This window comes from Anomalospiza imberbis, chromosome 6, assembly GCF_031753505.1.
Source record: "Anomalospiza imberbis isolate Cuckoo-Finch-1a 21T00152 chromosome 6, ASM3175350v1, whole genome shotgun sequence".
Classification (NCBI taxonomy): domain Eukaryota; kingdom Metazoa; phylum Chordata; class Aves; order Passeriformes; family Viduidae; genus Anomalospiza; species Anomalospiza imberbis.
In genome coordinates, this window is record NC_089686.1 from 11,666,497 (window position 1) to 11,681,119 (window position 14,623).

Consider the following 14,623-nt stretch of genomic DNA (forward strand, 5'->3'; position numbering starts at 1 on the left):
AGATAGGTTTGTCTTATGTAATGTATTTTCTCTAGAAAGAAAAAAAATCATGTGGTTTACATGATTCAATTTAGTAGCAATAATTTTACTGATTGGCAGGGAAGGCAACCTCAAAGGTGAGTTTGTCACTCCTGTCTTAGCTGGTCAAGACAAAAATGCTGCAGGATCTTAGTAATTGAATTAGAAATTATACAGAGCGGACTGATCTTTGATAAGACCCAAAATAACAATGTTTGGAGTGAAAGTGGCCAATGAGAAGTATATTCTTTGCTTGACCTGAAATTGCAGTTATGGGTGTCCTGATGGAAGTCAAATACACTCAATATGTCTGTGTAAGAGGCTGAAGAAATTGAGACTTGCAAATGCAGGTCAGTCCTGAAGTCCACAGAGATGGAGGGCTTGGGGAACTGTATGACATTATTAGTGGCACTACTCAGGTCAGAAAAGGAATTAGGAAGGACAGAAAAAGTTGTCAGAATAAACACAAACTCTTCAGAAATAGAACAGACTATGGAAGTCCTGACCACATCAGAACTTTTAAAAACAAGCCATAATTGAGCCACTAAAATGAGTCACAGCCCTACTTAGCACTTCTGCTGTGAAGGGACATGAAGTCTCTTTTCCCATGCTGGATCTTCCTGATGAGCTCTGGCAGAACAGAATGACCCAGAGGAAAAGTAAAATGTTGCTTTCAAAGCAGGAGAAGGCATCTGACAAGTTGAAGCCTTGCTTTCCAGTGGATACAGTGCACTACTGAGTTTCTGCAGTGCGCTACTGAGTTTCTGCGAAGTCTGGCTGGATCTCGCATTTTGGGTCAGATGGCAGAGTGTCTCCAGCAGAGACCCAAATACACAGTGAAACTTTTAAAGATTAATTCCTTTTTATAAGCAGCTCTTATTGTAAGTTCACGATCGTTGCCCAAGTAAATGTGATTTCTTTTACAGAAGAAAGACAATTTTACCTTGAGCACATGACCTGGGATGGGGAGAATTTCTAATGACCCCCATGTGAATTTTCTTTCCCCAAATGAAGTTGAGCCATAAGAATTGGCTATACTAAACTAGTGGTGAAGTCTGGACTCTATTGTGGAACAACTGCTGTTTCCAAACCTCTGTTACTCTTGGATTAAGAAGGGCAAAAGATCTCACTGGAGTACACAGTAATGGAATACTTTTAAGGACAGAAAAGCAGCCTGAGGTTCTGCATCTGAATTTCATCTAATTCTCATTAAGGATTAGAGCTAGTGCTTTGTGGTTTGGAGGAAAGCCTGAGGATGGTGATAGCTTTGGACCACAATGGTTTAGTTCTTCAGAAAAAATAAAATATTCTCTGCCCAGAAGGAATTGTTACATTGTTAGGCTCTGAAATGGGCAGTGATTAACTTTTTGAAACTTGTTTGATGTTACTTGAGTAGTGTTATTTCGGGATAGTAATGTGTAAAAACCCTTTAACACAGATGCCGCTGCTTAGCTGAAGTTCACTGATTGTATTTGTTTCACTATTTTACTTGGGATGTGTTGTTCAGGGTAACAATATTTAAACCTCTATGAGGATATTGAGCCATACAGTGATATGATGAGTTGAGTAAGTCCTACTAAATGGTGTGTGGGTACTGCTGCTTCTGAGATTGGCAAAGGTATAAACCAATTAACAATTAATAGGAATTATCTATAGAATCTGAATGCTGTAATAATAATGTTGTTGTGCTGAACACATCACAAGCTGTCACAAGTAACACGGAAAATACACATTCAAAAGCATGATGAAGGACTACATTGAATTTTCCTAAGGGGTATGTGCAAGGAGTTAAATGAGAAACACCCAAAGAGTGATGAAAGACAAGTTGTCAAGGGAACATCAAGGAACATGGTCCTTAGAAAAGGCATGTGGTGATAATGGTGAGGCAAATGAGGGACATTCTCCTATTTGAAAGCTCCTCCATTTAGGTAAAAGGTATATGTAAACTGAATTGAGGATGACTGCCAAACCACATATGGATTCACTACAACTTCGAGAAGTTTAATTTCTCTATGATGGACAAATAATCCTGGTTCCTAGTCATGTGAAGGTAGACTCATGTGACCCTTAGTTGCATCACAGAGTCTTTTTGTATAAGTCACCAAAACTATCCCAACCAACCTTGATGTGGGAAATTCAACATTACTTATTAGATTAATGGCTGAGGTCTCAAGAAATGCATATCGAGAGAGAAACTCAGATTGTTCTCATCACCTCAGTATTTGCAGGAGTGCGTGTCCTTCACTGGCAGATGCTGCCTCCCAGCATCCAGGTGTGAATTGGAAAAGACTTGGACTTACAAAAGGGTCACATCTAAATAAGTATTTCATATCAACGTTTAAACATGCTCCTGAAGCATTCTATTACTTGTGAATAGACTAACACGGTCCTAGGTAGTTTCCTGAATCCAGCTTTGGTGGCTGATGCCTATTTTGCATTTTATGAATCAACTTGATCCCAGGGGCTCTGTATTTCAGCTTTCTCTGAAAGCTTCTTATCTGCGAACACATTCCAAAGGACAGTTCAAAATTTGATTCTTGCACTACAAACCTTATTATTTCTCTGATAGAATTAATGCACTGCATATGAAAAATTTAACTGCCACCCCACTTGGCCCTTTCCATCTCTGCTTCTGTTCTAGATTCATGACTTAGCCCTGTGTGGAGAGCTAAGTTTCTCTTAAGTGTGTGTGTGGAGAGCTAAGTTTCTCTTAAGTGTGGAGAGCTTGTTTCAACGAGGGCCTGGAGATTTATGAAATCTGTTTTGAAATGGAAATTCCACCATTCCAAAATTTTCCAAAAAAAAAAAATATGAGTGAAGGCATTTTCTTTTGAGTTGATCATAAATGCTTCACTGAAGTTGCTTTAAAAAAAAAATTAACATTGTAAAATCACATAAAGCAACAGTATCATGTAAGGTAAAATGAAAAATAAACATTTATTCATTTTTCTTACACTCTTCAAATACCATTTTTTGTCTTTCCTAAACTACACCGAGACTGCATTTTTTCCCAAAATAATATCTTATCAACTATGATGGACTAAGCAGATCTAGGTAGAAATGTTTCCTAGCTCGCTCTGATTCTGTGAACTATCACAGAAACTTATGACAGGATTAAAAGTAAGGATATTAAATGCTTACAAATCTGCAACAACAGAATAAATGCCAAAACAGCCCTCCATTTAATCTAATGATATAAAATATACCACATTTGTATTTTAAGTCAGACAGCAGGAGCTATTTAAAAGATCTTCTTTCAGCAGCCGTGCTCCCTTGCAGCTGGTGACCCTTCCTTTGGCAGCATCACTCTGCTCGGGTGAGTGGCAGAGACGCTCCCATCGCGGGCATGGCCCGGCTCCAAGCGCTGCTCTCACCAGGTGATGGCAGTCACATCCCTTAATGAAAACCGAGCAGCTGTCACCTTGCGAGAAATCCAGATTGGCCGCCCACACATATAGCCAGAGGGATCCTATTTGACCTGAGCTTTGTGTGCACCAGAGGGAAAAACAAATCAGAAACGAGGAAAAGGAAGAGCCTGTTTCATGAGGCATCATTTATTTGTGGACTTTGCCCATTCTGTTTGAACATCAGTTGCTATCATTTTGGTGGAAGCGGGGGCACTGAGATAATATACATATTTATGTGCCAAACCAACATGGAAATGCAGTCATCTTTGTCCCGGTGCAGTGAAAGGCTGTAACATCTGCATATCAATAGCCACAAATTTGATTCAGTTCTAAGCAGTGTCATTCCCGAGAAACTCAAGGCAGGAAAAGGGGGGAGTTTTCATGTCTCTTTTTGCTATGGCACTGGTTTGGGTTTTTTCATATTCTCAATCAAGGAGCCAAATTCAGCAGAGCAGATGAGGATGGGGTAGAGCATACCCACCTGGATCAGAAAACCTCCCTATGCTCTGAATGAGGGATAAGAAACTCACCTTTGCCTCTGCTGAAGGAGAAAACAGTTTTAGTTGTACCTCCATGGGAATTTAAAGGCAGCTGCTGCAGTCTGTTAGCTAGGTTAGCTTCTCCAGAGACAGTGCTGAGCCTGTCTGGATCCCTGGGGAATGGGAGGAATGAGATCAATGAGTGCAATAGCTGCTTGCTGCAAACTGTGTGCTGGCCCTTGAAATCGCCTCAGCTCTATGACCCCTTTAATTGCTTGGGCTCCTGAAGAACATGGACATTAATGAATATCCCTGTCCTCAACTTCATCAGAATGACTTTGACATTCATTTTGAAAGAAACCCAGTATTTGAGAGTTGTACATTCTGTGCTTTTATAAACATCAGCTATTGGTAACTGTCAGAGACATGGTTTGGAAAAGGACCAGATGCTCAAGGGGAGTTCTTTATTCCTCATCTTTCTTCAGCAAATCCACAAGTGTACCAGGAAACTAACATGGGCTGACAAAGGCATTGTGGGCTTGCACGATACAGTAAAACATCTGCTTCCAGGCTGTCAGCAAAATGCTGACTATGAATGAACAGGAAAGCAAACAAGTACCACAGGTGCTGCAATGCTCAGATGCATGAGAAATATTTTAATGGATAGGAAGCATGATCAAAAATGGTTGTTCAACAGACCTATCAGCTTTTGTCATCACTCTTATACTTCTCTTGCAGGAATATTTTAAAAAAATATTAAGCTTTTACAAAATTATCATGCCCATTTACTTAGTCAGATGTTCAAAGGATTCACCACCCCCCACCCTTCCCAAGTCTTTTTAATATTTCCTTCAGTCCTCAAATTACAGTAAATTATCTGATGCAAGCCCAATGTATGCATGAGAAATTCATCCTGCAATATAGGCGACATTAGTGTTAGAAATTTATTACAGCATTAATAACTATTAATCATTGGAAGTAACTGTGTTTCACCTAACAGGGTAGGTTTAAAATTCAATACACCTTCCACAGGATAGTGATAACTCATGAGAAAAGCAACTAAATGGTTGGAAGAGGGAGCTCCCAGACAAATCAGTAACATAATCCTTTCACATCTTTGCATTTCAGGCTAAAGTAAAGAACTACATAAATCCCCTTGAAAGCTGAACCAAACAAATGGCACATGAGCCACTTTTTAAATGGGAAAAAAATAGTTCAGAGGAATTATTTTTAGTCTTTTGGTTTGCAGAGTTCCTTGTTTCTTGCTGAGGCAAGTCATAAGGCATCCCCTCTTTCTGTGTATGTGTCTGTATTTGTCAAGATATTTCATAGTACAGACATATGTGGTTCTTGTTTGTGTAGTTTTGGATGTTTATAAAGTCTTAAAATAACCAGATTTCTATGAAATATCTTTTTTTATTGAGACTGTATTCATAAAGACATATATCAGTCACAGGCACAATGTACCTATATCAAAGATAAGCAAATATTATTCTCAGCATACTTCATTTCCAACTCCTTTAAACAAGATTGTGTGATGAGATTTTAACTTCAGATAAATCTGATTTTTTAAACTTCCTTTTTATCTGACAGAAAACACATCATGGACTTGTTACTTGACTTTCAAAGTTCTGCATCACATGGCAGGTGCACATTACAAATCTTATTGAGAGGTAAAACCTAAAAATACTTATTTAAGGATTTTTTTTCTTTCTCACTGAACAGAGGAATTCTGGTAAAGTTTTGCTATATTTGAACTTTAAAAAAATGGATCCAGATATTTAACCGTTGTACTCCCAGTTCCACAAGCTCTACATTGTTATGAAAGCTGTTACATATTTCACTTTTTTAAATCTTCTAAATTGTCTGCTATTTCTGTAAGAGTACAGAGGGAAGCAGCTTACCAGTATTCATTTCCAGGCAGATCATAGCAGCAAAACAACAGATACACATCCCTGGCTATCTTGCAAAAACCTCCTGGTTTTCTCAGGTTGATCTGGAGGTAGAATGTCTGACTGAAATGCCTATCTTCATATGAGACAGCCCTGTATAGTCTGTGTTGCAGCAGATAGATGTGTTTACAGGAATAGCCAAGCATCTTCTCTGGAGAGCAAACCCTGAGCTCCAGCTGCCAGAAATGCTGGAGCTCAGGGAGGAATTTCAGGGAGATGAGACCTTCTGCTGGTTTGTGTCTCCTCATGCCATAACACACCATCTTGCAATCACCTTTACAGCAAACAATTGCACAAGAAAGATGACTTAGTTTAGGTGAGGTGTTTGTGAACAAAGCTCTTCTGAGCAATAAAACTCCTGGGACCTTGCAAGTATCCCTAATGATGAAGAATAAGGGAGTAACTGTTTTTATAGTCCATTTTATAAGAGAAAGACTTTATAGGCTTTTCCATTAGATGTTGGAAGGTCTCTAATATGCACTGTTGAACTTCTTATTGAAATAATTTGTACACATTAGAAACACTTCTATTGTAGCAGCCATCTTGAAAGATCTTCTATAAAATAGTGGAAGATATGAGAAACTCTCTCTTTTCCTACAGAGGCTGTCTCAATTGCTACAATCTCAACTGTTGCAATTTCATTTGCAACTGTACATCAGGAGGTGCTGTGACTTGGAGGCATTCCTTACTGCCCAATTCTCATTTTCCTTTCTTGCACCTCAAGTGTTAGCAGTAAGCCAGGACCATTTGGTTTTTAGGTGCATTATACTGACTTGGAAGGAGGAAAGGGGAATGGATATAAAAGCTAATCTGCTGCTTTTAGAGGTCTGAAATCCATTAATGCTTTTCTTGCTTCTCTAGGAAGGAAAGGCTGATGTGCAGATCTTGCTGTAGACACAAGTATGGTGGAAGACTGAAGGAGAAATCTTCTTTGGTGTTGCTTCTTCACATTGGTGATGAATGGTGTTGAATCCAGTTGGTGGCCAGTCACTAGTGGTGTCCTCCAGGGATCAGTGTTGGGCCAAGTCCTGTTGAATATCTTTATTGATGATCTGGATGTGGGGATCCAGTCTGCCATTAGCAAGTTTACAGATGACACCAAGTTGAGATGGAATGTTGGTCTGCTGGAGGGCAGGAAGGCTCTGCAGAGGGATCTGGACAGGCTGGATCAATGGGCCAAAGCCAATGGTGTGAGGGTCAACAAGGCCAAGCACCAGCTCCTGCCCTGGGGTCACAACAACCCCTGCAGTGCTACAGGCTGGGAACAGAGCGGCTGGAAAGCTGTCCAGCAGAAAAGGACCTGGAACACTGGGTGAACATGAGCCAGTGTGAGCCCAGGTGGCCAAGAAGGCCAATGGCATCGTGGCCTGTATCAGCAAGAGTGTGGCCAGCAGGACCAGGGCAGTAATCATCCTCCTGTACTTGGCTCTGGTGAGGTCACACCTTGAGTGCCATATCCAGTTCTGGGCCCTTCAATTTAGGAAGGATGTTGAGGTGCTGGAGTGTGCCCAGAGAAGGGCAATGGAGCTGAGGAAGGGTCTGGAGTGCAAGTCCTCTGAGGAGTGGCTGACGGAGCTGAGGGTGTTTAGCCTGGAGAAGAGGAGGCTCACAGGAAAACTTCTTGCTCTCTACCACTCTCTGAAAAGAGAGTGTAGTCAGGTGAGGATTGGTCTCTTCTCCCAGGCAACTGGAAATAGGACAAGAGGACACAATCTTAAGCTGCTCCAGGGGAGGTTTCGGTTGGACATTAGGGAAAAAGTTCTTCACAGAAGGAATGATTGGGCATTGGAATGGGCTGCCCAGGGAGGTGTTGGTGTCTCTGTCCTGGGAGGTGTTTAAGAAAAGACTGGATGTGGCACTTAGTGCTGTGGTCTGGTTAGCAGCGTGGTCAGTGATAGGCTGGACTCGATGATCTCAAAGGTCTTTTCCAACCTTATGGCTTCTGTGTTTTTGTGATTAGTATACACTTCATTATTGGCCAGCCTTTAGTCACTGTCATGTCTTCTGAGCAGTGGATGTGAGCAGTACTTCAGTAATTTCACTCAATGCAGCCACCTTCCCTCAGGCTGAAAAAACTCTTTTTTCCATGTTCTTACTCTGCAGTTCAGGGAGATTGTGCAATTTCACTGTCAGGAGCCAAAGTTCTACCACACAGCTGAGAAGCTTTCAGCACCTTGTTTCTCATCCCAGAAAAACAGGCTGGATTTGCTGATGGTTTCATCATGTCATGGTAAATATTTCACTACCACTTTTCCTCTCCCTTTCCATGTGATCAACTTCCAGTCTCATTTGACTAGACCAGAGTGGCAGCTTTTGCAGAGCCTGCTGCAATATAACCTCATTGCTACATGGGTTGTAAGGAAATGCATCTCTTTTTGCCCAACACATCTTAATATCTCCATAGAAACCATATTAGGCCCCATCTCCTGTGAGCTCCTGCAATTATGATCTTCTCTCTCAATCACTGATGGGATTTTTTTCAGATGCCTCCAGGTATCTAAAGTTCAATTAAATAGCTAGGAAAATGCAAAGACTTGGTGAAGAGGACTGGGAACTGTGTTTCCAAACAGGACTGGAAGGCATTTGGCAGTCCTAACCAGACCGTAGCTATACATTTTTTACTGCAAGTTTACAATTCAGTTGCCTCTACAGTTAAGCCACAAAAAGTCATTACTTCCATCAAAAGACTCATTGCTGGGTACACAGCAGTGCAATGCTTGTTACTGTGGAATTAAGCAGGTGTGCAAATGAGGCCTACTCAGCATCTGGAAAAAGAAACTATCATCATTTTCTCTCAGTAAGATCTGAGCAGCTCATGTACCAATTGTTTATATAATCCTTGCTCTTTCTAACTTCTTCTCTATACTTAGCCCTTACAGCTCCAAATTATGGCTTCACTGCAGTATTGCATTTCATGATGACAGAAGGAATTCCATCCTTGATGCTAAAAAGCAGGAACTCTCTTTGAAGTGACCTGCACACAGAGCAGAGAGTTTCTGGAAATAGCATTTTCCACATACTGAGAGGTTTGTCATCACTGCAAACCCACAGAACTGGGATATAGATTTTAGCAGAGATGCAAAAGGTTTTCAGTCACGTTGCGTTTCTTGTGCCCTGTATAATATACTGATGGCATCTCATTCATCACTGGAGAATAGCACAGGAGAATAGAGCAAATAACACATGGGCAAACTTCTTTCCTTTCTGTTTTGACCATAAAGGTTGAAATTCAAATGAGAACTGGAGAGCAGCTCCCAAAGAGCGTTTAAACACAAAAACACGAGAAGTAACATGCACTTCTTGTGTTCATGCCTTAGGACAGACACTAGGCTGGAAAGTAGGAACTGTGAATCTTCCCCAAGGACACATTTTCCAGTGACCTTTCAAAAGCAACATGCTGTTTTTCAGAAATATTCTTCATCATGGTTTGACCCAGCAGGTAGCTAAACACTTCCCTCTTCCCCATGCTTATATCATCATTTTGTTCACTTCAGTACATTCTGACTGAACTCAACATGGTGTCCAAGCTGAGGAAAGCTGCAGAAGAGCAAAGACTGCTCTTATAAATCCACACATGGCTTCTGTTTGCCCCCAGAGGAGCCTGCAAGGAAGGTCCATGTGCATTACTTAGAATTACTTAGGCTTTTTTTCTAAGAGCATGCCCATACTATTAGCAGCAAGATATATTCCCCTGTATAGCTTCTTATCAACAGTGTACTCTGTCAGAAATCTGCTGGCTTGCAGAAGTCCACAATAACAACTTCAACAAAAGCTGGCAGTTCTGACAGCCAGTCTGTCTCCCTCAGTTCTCCCACACACCTGTATACATCTATATAGACACACAGAGCAGGAGGGAGAGAAAATAAAATATGTCTTAAAGTTCTTGCCCATATCTCTCTGACACTGGAGAAATAGCTTTTCCCTCACAGTCTTTTACGTATTACCTCGTTCTCAGCAAGCTTATAGAGCAATTCCAGAGAAAAATGAAATATTGAAGGTCTAATCCTTTATTTAAAAAGCCACCAGATATGAATGGTTTGCTCTGACAATTTATTACCAATTCTGGGAAAGGTGGGAAAATAAGTGTTTCATATCTCTTTGCAACTGACAGATGAAAGGAGGAAAATTCTCATCAGCTCTGGAGAGCAACAATGTTTTACTTTATGAAAGAAAATTTTTAAAGTATCAGGAATTCAGGTATTTTCCTCCTTAATACTCGCTGCTGATGCTTTTCTAGAAGAACTTTTATCTATTCTTTCTGTTTCACATCGACAGTGGAGCATTAAGATCTTAGATTAGCTATTACATTAAAAGATCAGCATAATTACAGGTTTGTAGTTTCAGGTCAAGAGACAGTTTTCTGGAGGTATATAACATCTCATGTTTCTTCTGCTTACCCAGGTTGTGAAAATTTTTTAGGCCTTGAGCTATTCCTTAGCCTGTTTTCCAGAACAGCTTGCTAAGTGGTAACACATTCTCTCTATTTGTAATTCTAGTACTTCATCAGGTATTTCCCCTCATTATGTCCACTGTTTTCCTCTCTCCCATCTCCTTTTTTGAAGCAAAACTGTTACTCAAGCACAGAGAAACAAATAACAAAATACTGTACTTTGCATCTGGAGAACAATGTTCTAGCTGAGCCCATGAAAAGGCGTAAAAGACCCCCAAAGGAGTAAATTACACTTCTGAAAGACAGTATGATGAACTGCCTCTGCTGTGTCCAAGACCAGACCTGCAGCCATGCTCTTCACATTAGAACCAGACTAGGAGAAATAGCTAGCTGGTAGGGGGTGTTTGAAGAAATTATTGCTGAGTGCCTGTTCTGTAAAGCTGTTCCACAGTTCCTTGCCACAGATGGGCCACTGAAGAATGGTTGAGAAAAGCCATAATTTCAGTGCCAATCAACTGGCCTGCTTGCACGGCTCTGAGTGGCTCAGCTTTCAACAGGCAAGGCAGAAGGTTCCCTCACAGCACCTACAGGGCAGGTCTGAACACAAATAACATATTGCTTCCCATACGAACTCCTTCATTGTCATTCTAAGGAATGCCTGATGGAGGACCATGTATTGTGACACCACAAATGGCATTTTGCAAACATTATTTGGATATCGTTTCAGACTGTGTGATCACTTCCATTTTCTCTGCCTACCTGCTGAAATGCACCTGTAAAAGACAATGGTTTCTTAAAATCTATTATTCCTGTAGAAATGGGTTTTAATTTTGAGACGACTGCTGGATTTTATGCTGTCATTGGTATGCATCAGTTTGAACGCACCCCACTGTCATAATTTTGCCTCTTTACAGCAAAGAGAGATAGAACATCCTTGTTCTATTTTTATGCTGCTTCCTTGTTTTGAGCCTCCTCCGGTGTTCAAATGCACATTCAAACCTGCTCAGATCTCAATGTCTCTCTTTGGCAGTCATACGGATTTTCATAGAAAAGCCAAGCAGGTGTGTATGGCTCCACAGATATTACTTTTCTGCATCTACTCTCCTTGTGTTATCCCAGAAATAAAGTGATCTAGATTTGAAACATGAGAAAAAAATGCCAGAGTTCTGTTAAGGAAAACCGATGCACTGTGTTCTGTATCCTTCAGAAGAGAAACCCTGAGCAGATTGGCATAAAGAAGCCAGTGAAGTCAAAGAGAAGATTGTTAACTTCTTCCTCAAACCCCAGGGGCTTTACAAAAATATAGGGTAGGCTTTTGGACTTCTGTGTGGGTACTAAGCTAGTTTCAAGGCTGGGAGGATTAGTCAGCCTTCACAGGTAGACTATTCTTGGCAATGCTCTTTTCACCCTCCTCTTAGCAGCCTGAAAACCTCATTGGTAGGTTATATTTTAGGTAGAAATCAGTAGGAGTTTGTGAAAGTAAATGAGCAAGAAGGTACACTGGTCCTCAATAAAGGTGATGCAAACCAGAACTAGATCTCCTGTTGAAAGTTATGACCCCCTTCCCTTCCTGAAGACAGAGAAGGCTTTTTCCTCACCAACTCTGCTAGAGACATGTTTATGAAACTTGATGATGGAGTTTATTGTCCCTCACATGGAGATGGTTACATTAAGCACACTGACCCATACTGAAGAGTTATACCTCAGAGAGTCCTTAAACATTCCAATAAACAAAACTATGATTGAATTAAACTACATACCTGCATCCAGGGCCACATCCATCCCTGTCACAATGGCCCTTCCAGAGCTGGCAGGTGCTGTAGTGTGGGGACTCCACAGCTGCTTTAGTTTCTTCCTTTCCTCTTGCAGTTCTAAAGGCTCTGAGAGTCTGACATGGAGGTTTGCAGAAGATACCAACTTAATTAAAAAGAAATTGTCCCTGTAGAGCAATGATAGATTATTTAATTCTTTCTAGACAGCATAGGACATTGATCTCTTCTCAGCTGAAATTTTCAGATCATGAGTTCTTGTGCATTCAATATAGGATATAATAGGATTCAATATAGGATTCAATATGGCATTCAATACAGGATACAGCCTGTTGTGATCAAGCCCAAATAATTAGTTGCATTATTAAGATTTTCAATGTTCTATACTCTGATCCCATCATGAATTGCTTGCCCAGTGTGTTAGATGTTTTTTTTTCTATTCTCAGCACCAATATTTGGATTCAGCCTATCCACAACTGAATTATACTAACAGGTTTTTATTCCAGAATTAATTTTCAGTCTTGAGTTTTTGTGTGGCTCACCAACAGTCAAACTCAGAGGCTCAAACTGTGATTGAAAAATGAATAGAGTGTCATGAAAACTTCCAAATGAAATTTCAATCTCCAGTGAGTTCTGACAGATAAATAGGCTTTTTCATTAAAACAAGGTATGGTGAAAGCTGGTTTGCCATAAAAGTTTTCTAATTAAAGAAAAATAAAGCTTACAGCAAAGGCCCTTTAATTCATCCACCCAATGATGTATGCCATGTTACATGGATACCAAACAAAGGGAAAAACAAGAACAAATTTCTAAATACATTAAAAAAAAAAAAAAAAAAAAAGAGAAATCCCTACTTCATTGAAAACTAAGAGAAGAATCAGATAATCCAGGTAGAAAGGCTGGAATGTGTAGTTTCTGGAGGTAAGCAAATATATAATTTATTTTCCCAAATATGAATTTTATAGGGCCCTTTTTGTTTCATTTCTGTTAAAATAATGAGAAATAGTCTTATTGGAAAGCACTTAGTAAAAATCTGATAAGGATTTAACAAGATTTTTTTTTCTGCACAAACCTAGGTGTAGTATGTATAGTTTGTGCCATCAACTTGCTCAGAATAGATAGCAGAGGTTACATTTCTGAAGACACTGTTGGACTCCATTCACTGGCATTTTCAGAGTCAGGAAAGCATCAAAAGACACTGGAAAGGGAATTCAGGTATACAGGAGACCTCATCGACCTGGGAAAATACATTATATTTTCTTCTTCAACACTATGTGTCAAATCAAATTAAATATTTATCTTGCAGAAATAAAATTTTGTTTGCATTATTTCCTGTTTATCTCTGCTTGCAGATATAAACCTGTGGCTCTTCTGCTTTGAAGGGGGTGTGCCAAAATACAAATTTTGAGTTCATCCCCTTGAGCAATTTGTGGGTGAACTCAACTTCCTGTTTCTACCTTTTTACTTTAATTTCTCGAGAACTAGAGTATAAAAAACTTGTGTGCCAGCACATCAGGGATAAAATCTCAATATGAGCTGGCAAGAACAGCAGGAAATTATCATAAATATCTAAGCACTTTTCTGTTCAATCCTGTGCATTTATGGCTAAGCTAAGAAGAAGAGAACAGATACAAAATAAGATGGGGAAAGAGGAAATGGAGAGGATGATATCTGTATTCTGTATTAAAATTCCCCTGAATTGTTTTGAGTTACTCATAAACCTGTTCTATAGAAACTTGAGTACACATAAATGATTACTGATTCAAATCTCAAAACAGGGCAAGCTAGTCCTTAAACCCATCCTTATATATCTGGAAAGAAATGAAATTTTATTAGCAAGGACTTCAGTTATGGAAGCAGACACCGAACAGTAAAATATTATGCAGCTCTGTAGAACAGTCTATCATCTCTTAACTCAAGTGTAATTTCAGTTCAAAAAATAACTCCTGATTACTTAATCACTGGACCGATGTTGAAAGATGCATTGGAGCACTGTTAATAACTCATTGATGTTGATTGAGGTAAGTAGGAAAATATCACACACAAACAGACACAAACACAGTTCATCAAGGCTCAAAAAAGTTAATGAAAGTTAGTGGGAGGAATATTAAAGTTAATTGGGATTTTTAAATGAAAAAATTTTATTAGAGACTGTTAAAAAGCTACAAATCAGTGGATGAATGAAGGCAGCAATTACTGTGGATGGCAAATGACAATAGGGGAAACAGGAGAAATAGGTATCAGCATAAATTAGAATTTCTGAAATACAGAAAACTGATGAGAAAATCTAAGCATACCAGGGAAAAATCAACATCTGGCAAGGACAAGAATGTTATGAATATTTATGGAAACATAGCTTCCAAATTTTTATATAAATTTCTAAGATACATTATTTGGTAGCATTACAACACACACATTACTTGATAGACATAAAATTGTAAGTTATACTGGAAAAGCAACACTATGTGGAAATATTTGCAATCTATGCTTGGGAAAAAGCAGGTGATAAACATAGCCAGAAAGAATACTTACTTCACTAGCAGATAAAGAGGCTGTTATATATTACATCAGTGTTTCATCTTTTTTTATTAAAGCAAGTAGTTCTGGA

General features: G+C 39.6%; 1 long non-coding RNA gene across 1 annotated transcript; it reads left to right on the forward strand.

The window, feature by feature from the left end:
- Nucleotides 1-11,008: 11,008 nt before the first annotated feature.
- On the forward strand, nucleotides 11,009-14,036 carry LOC137476623 (uncharacterized). The gene is made up of 3 exons (XR_011000470.1): nucleotides 11,009-11,307; nucleotides 13,092-13,230; nucleotides 13,947-14,036. It is a non-coding gene; the product is annotated as an uncharacterized lncRNA (long non-coding RNA).
- Nucleotides 14,037-14,623: the final 587 nt, after the last annotated feature.